Source organism: Corylus avellana, chromosome ca7 (genome assembly GCF_901000735.1).
Source record: "Corylus avellana chromosome ca7, CavTom2PMs-1.0".
NCBI lineage: Eukaryota > Viridiplantae > Streptophyta > Magnoliopsida > Fagales > Betulaceae > Corylus > Corylus avellana.
Genome location: NC_081547.1, coordinates 24160991 through 24167423, shown reverse-complemented (window position 1 = coordinate 24167423; position 6433 = coordinate 24160991). Strand labels below are relative to the sequence as shown.

The window sequence follows — 6433 nt, the reverse complement described above, 5'->3', positions numbered from 1 at the left end:
AGGTCGTGCTTGCGTTGTTAGAAAATTGATTGCAGATCGGTTAGTGAGCAAAGAAACTATCCGAATGACCCTCATGAAATGGTGGAAACCGTTTGGGAATCTGGCTTTCAGAGTACTCGGGGAAAATTTGTTCCTAATAGACTTTACTGATCCTAGAGATAAGGTGCGAGTATTGGAGGGGCGCCCTTGGGTTTTTGAAGAGAGTCTTTTCCTTGTGGAGGACTTTGATGGTACCACACCGGCATTAAAAATTTAAAATACACGTTCGAAAAAGCAGCTTTCTGGATTAGAATGAATAACCTTCCACTAGGATGCATGGGGCTGGAGATAGGCAGGAAAATTGGAGAAACAATAGGGGTAGTGGAGGCAGTCGATATGGACGACGAAGGCATTGGATGGGTGAATTTCTTCGAGTGAAGACTGTTCTTGATCTAACAAAACCACTCCCACGTGGCCGGAAAATTAATATCCATGGAGAAATATTTTGGATTACATTCCAATATGAACGTCTTCCAAAATTTTGCTTCTCATGTGGAGCCATCAGGCACGGCAGAGGCGGTTGTGCTCAAAAGAGTGTATTCCGTCATAGAGATAAAACCCAGTATGGCCCATGGCTAAGGGCTGCATCACCTACTCGAAAAGTGGAGAGATCACAAAACTGGCATGGCTTACACCGTGAACACTCCTCTCTGGGGAAGGGAAAGAAATCAAGGAAAGATTGGGAAGAACAGTCGGAGGAAAATCAAAACAAATCTGGTGCTGAATCGGTGGGGGCGGAGGGCGGCGGCGATGAGACCAAGGGGGCAAGGAACCCTAATTCCTTAAATGGAAAGCACAGTCCACAGGCGGTGATCCAGGTCTGGGCGCGTACAGAAAAGATTCGGAGGCCTACTGTTACGGAAAGAAGATAACAGATGGTGGTATGTTGAATTCGGACGGATTGAGTGAATCTACACGATCTCCTCATCAAGAAGGGCGTGATTTCTGGAATCCCTGGATGGAAGCAAATTCAAATCATAGAAAGCTCTCGTCAGTGAGCGCCCCTGATATACTCTCGGGCTCTCCTGGAGCGGGGTTTCCCAAAGGGCCCGTCTCACTGGGCCTGGGTGGTTCGAATGGGAAACAAAGGTCATATTTACTGGCTCAATTATCTCTGAGGTGGAAAAGACCATGCAAGCCACAAAAGCAGGGACGTCCGGTTCAAAACATTCTGGGAAAGAAGTGGTGACTTGAAAGTGGAAAGCTCAAGATGAATGTGAAGCTATCGGACCAAGGAAGTGCAGAGATGTCCAGGGGGTACAAAAAAATTCCATGAAAAGTCGAAAATTAAGTGGGCAGATTGAAAGTCATAATGGTTTGGGGTTGGCGGCAGCTGTGCAACAGCCCCGCCGACCGCAATGAAGATTTTAAGCTGGAACTGCCGAGGGCTTGGGAACTCTCGGACAGTTCGCGAGCTTCACCAGTTGGTGAGGCAAAAGCATCCCTTTTTGGTCTTTCTCATGGAGACCAAGCTACGTCGTGATCGCATGGAGGTTATCCGAAAAAAATTAGAGTTCTATACAACACACTTTTTTTTAAAAAAAATGACGTTAATTAATGTGCTTGTTTTTAGTATACAATTTCTATACAACATTTTTTTTTTTTTTTTTTTGAACGAGTGTAGATCCAACGGCTTACAACAGTTGTGAAAGAGTTTAGTAAATAGTCTTACTCTAGATCACCACTACTTATGGCCTATTTATGGCCTCAGAATCTTTTAAAGAGATCCTGACCATTAACTGGATATTCTCCAGTCTAAAATAGACTGGAGAGTATCATATTCTCATTGGAGGTGGCCGGATTCTATTCCATGAAAAACTATGCATTGAGTTTTAATTGTATGTGATGTAGGGAAGACGTACAGGTTCAGGATATCAAATGTGGGGAATGCGATGAGTTTCAATTTCAGAATACAAAACCATAAAATGGTGTTGGTTGAAACAGAAGGGTCTTACACCAATCAGATCACATTGGATTCCCTGGACGTGCATGTTGGCCAGTCCTACTCTGTTCTTGTCATAGCCGATCAAAATGATGCAGATTATTACAATGTAGCAGCTCCTAAACTCATCAACTCTGATGATTTTAAAAGCCTTGTGGGTGTTGGGGTGCTAAACTACTCCAATTCCAATACACAAGTACATGGGCTTTTGCCCAGTGGGCTTGACCCAAATGATCTGGATTTTTCACTTGATCAAACTAAATTCATTAGGTAAAATGATGTTTTCACCTGCCTTGCTAAAAGCCTAAAACAAACAAATTGAGATCTTTGACAATTGGAAAATTATACGTAGAATTCCATTTTTGTCCACTCAATCCAATTTTGCAAATACAACTTTTCGAATAATGTTATTCTTCACATCAATTTATCACACTTATGTCGCACCGACTGACATGACATATTTTAAGTGACTTACACCACTTAAACCATACCATATTAGTTAATACGACATGGGTCATTTTTGGGGGTGCCGTGTAGAACTTGGGTAGGAAAATAGCAAATCATCTTTTTTTAAAAAAAAAAAAAAGCTTTGCGGCATCCGCAAAACCTCAAGTGGCTTTGCCATTGGCTGTAGAGGCATTACATCTTTTATTATAAGTTGCTCGCGTTACAATTCATATCACACTTATTGAATTAGTTATTGAAATGTGGATAGCCATCCGATAGTCCAATTGATACTTAATTACTATGTTTACAAATTGATGCCGTAGTCTATGTGATACTTACCACTAAGGTTAGTAATTGTTGACACGAAATTAACGGATTAGAGTTGAAGAGTTTGACTCATTTAAATAAATAGGTTAGGTTGTAGTTGACTTGTATAGTTTTATACGCATGCCTCAACAGGATTTGAACTCGACATGCGACATTTATGGTTGACAATTTTTGACATAACTCGTGAATCCGACACAAATCGAACATATAATTAACAGGTCGGGATTGAGGAATTTGACTTCTTTAATTTAATGGGTTGGTTTATGCTTGAATTATAGTCTTATACCCATGTTTCCACACAACTCAAACCTGATAAGCGAACACGAATTGACACCCCTACTTATCATGTTAGTTATTGAAATGTGGACCGTCACGTGACACTCATTTCTATAAAATGTAGATTACCATGTTAGTTCGCAAAAAGATTGTAATAAAAGCTGTAATAGTACTCTAGGATTGAGATCATCTACTATTAGGCTACTTGAATAACATAGAAATTATGGTAGGCCCACAGCCTCCTCTTAAGTAACGAGTAAAACAAGGCCGCAATAACCAAAAGATGATTAATTTGAATCTTAATTATTCCAAAATTCCCCATTGGTTTTTTGATTCATACAAAGTAGAGTTCTTTCTTTTCATTTTTTTATATATATGCTTGGCTCTTTGTGCTCCCTCAAAGCTTCCCCACTTTCTTATTTATATATTTATGTTAATAAATTTTTTCATCAAAACCAACTTGGAAAGCTATGGCTATTTGAACAACCAGACTCCTAAATGTGAAGGGCCGAGGAAGAAATAAGAAAATCACAGGAAAAAAAAGGCTATGCATGCAATGGCGTGGGGTAGTGATTATTGTTCATCAACTCTTGTTTGGGTAACCTCTGGTGCTGATATTTTTTTGGAATGGCACATCCAAATCGACAACACAATCAAGCCAGTTTCTACAGCCCAACCGATATAAACTAATTATCTTTCACCACACACCCATGGGAAAGAGGCCAGAGCTAAAATTGTTAATTGCCATATGAATTTTTGTGTTTCAAACATATATACAGATTATCACCATCAATGGGATGTTCCCTGGACCACTTATCAGCGCAACCACCAACAATAATATCCATGTCAACATCTTCAATGATATGGATGAGCCGTTACTCATAACCTGGTAAAAGGAGACTCTCCCATTTCTTTCAAAATGGGAGGAAAGAAAATAACTTGTTAGTGGGTGCAGGAATGGCATACGACAAAGATTGAATTCGTGTTAAGATGGAGTCTCCGACACTAGGGGTGAAATTTAAAACCGCCTAACCGCAACCGTTAACCGCTAACCGCTATAACCGTTAACCGCTAACCGCCTAACCGCCTAACCGCTTTGAAAGCGGTTAGTAAAAACCGCTAACCGCCTAGGCGGTTGCGGTTAGCGGTTAGTAGGTTTTGGAAATCCGCTAACCGCTACCCGCTAACCGCTTTTTTTAAAAATATAATATATATTTATATATTATATATATATAATAACAATAAGTTGTGAGTTTATGAACTTTTTTTGGTTGATTGAAATGAGCCTCAAGCTTCAAGTTTAACCATATATGTTGGTTTTTTTGGTTGCTTGTGAGTTTATGAATTTGTTTGTGTTTTATTTTATTTCTATGTGTGAGTTTATGAATTTGCTTGTGAGTTTATGTATAAGACTACAAGTGAAGTGATGATTTTGTTGTAATTTTATTTGTATATTATATGATGTGTAGATTTGTAGAAGGTGGCCAACAAGATTTTGGTATATAGCAATTTTTAATGCTAAAATGGCCATGAAAAGGGAAAAAACAAATGTTTAAAATGAGAAAAAAAATGTTTAAAGTGAGCCCAAAACCAGCCCAAACCCGGTCCAAACCCGGCCCAAAATCGGTCCAAAGAAAAAAGCCCAAAAAAAGCCCAAAAAAGCGGTTAGAAAAAAAGCGGTTATTCCAAAGCGGTTAACCGCTAACCGGGCGGTTAACCGCCTAGGCGGTTAACCGCTACCCGGTTAGCGGAGGCGGTTAGTAAAATTTACTAACCGCCTAGGCGGTTGCGGTTAGCGATTTTAGCCACTAACCGCTAACCGCAACCGCTATTTCACCCCTATCCGACACCAACTGCCCAATTCCGGCCGGTAAGAACTGGAGTTATGTGTTCCAAGCGAAGGACCAAATTAGGAGCTTCTTCTATTTTCCCTCCATCAACTTCCATAAAGCTGGGGGTGGCTTTGGCCCAATTCGAGTTAACAACCGCCAAGTCATCTCGGTGCCCTTTCCCAAACCTCAAGTAGACTTTGATCTTCTTATTGGTGATTGGTATTCAACAAGTTACAAGGTAATTCCACTTCACCATCTTCTCTAGGAACCATATTGGGGAGATAAACAGTCGACAGTTTTTACCAAGAATACATTAACATATTTTTTTCAACGGTCTAAATTTAATTAATATAAGGAGTCTAGCTATTCTTGTGGATATGCACTTATATATGTTCGCACATAAAATGTGACAGGATGTGAGGTCTATGATGAACACCAAGCTTACAGCTTACAACAGTCCCCCTGATAGAATGCTGATGAATGGCAAATGCTCATATTTGGATCCTCTTGCAAAAACCCACAAGTCTTTTGCTGTCACACAAGGTACAAATGGAAAATTTTCGTTTGGTCCAATCAGGTCTTCCAATGGCGAGTTGTTCGGGTCTCACCTGCTCAAATTGTCCGAATACCTGTTCAACTATGTGGGATCCGAATAATCTTAGGGCAACCTGATCATGTGAGAGGTTATTCAGGTACTTAGATTGTTCGAATATCTCCTCAAGCCGATGGTCCAGTGGAGTTTACAATCATAAGTGGCCTATTATAGTTCAATAAGACAACCTTATTACACGTGACCTTAAATTGTGTTGACAAAATGGAATACTGGGAAAAGTTACAGGTTGAGGATATCGAATGTAGGTGTGGCGTGGAGCTTCAATTTCAGAATTCAATATCATCGAATGATGTTGGTTGAAACAGAAGGATCTTACACCAATCATATTAGGTTGGATTCTCTTGATGTGGATGTTGGGTAGTTGTACACTGTTCTTGTCATAGCCAATCAAAGCACGGCAGATTATTTCATGGTGGCAACTCCTAAAATGTATAATAATTTCATTGAGTTGAGCGGGCTTGTGGGCGTTGGTGTGCTACACTATGATAACTCCACCACACTTCCTAGTGGGCCTCTTCCAATTGGGCCTGACCCATTTGATATGGAATTCTCCATCAGTCAAGCTAAATCCATTAGGTAACATTTTTACTACTCTTATTATATTACATAACATTGAGAAACAAGTAAATCATTAGGGATATTACAATTTTTATTCAAATGGTTATGGGGTGCATAAGGGGTGGCCAAACTAATTTATGAACATCCCCAAATGGCAAAAAAAAAAAAAAAAAAGCCAAACCATCATCTGAATACCCCTAAATGAAAAAAAAAAGAAAAAAAAAAAGAGAGTGGCCAAACTATCATCTAAACACCTTCAATGACCATTTTGGGGTGATCAAACTATACCCATGGCCTTGGGATGGTTTAGCCAAAATGGGTGGCCGAGCTACCCTCTTCCACCTTTTTTTTTTTTTTAGTTTTAAATTTTATTTGTTTGTAGTCATTTTTGTCTTTGTG

The 6433-nt window shown here is 39.7% G+C and overlaps 1 pseudogene; it reads left to right on the top strand.

The window, feature by feature from the left end:
• The first annotated feature begins 3587 nt into the window (after positions 1–3587).
• The window catches only part of LOC132188036 (monocopper oxidase-like protein SKU5), a 5749-nt pseudogene continuing 2903 nt past the window's right edge, over positions 3588–6433 (top strand).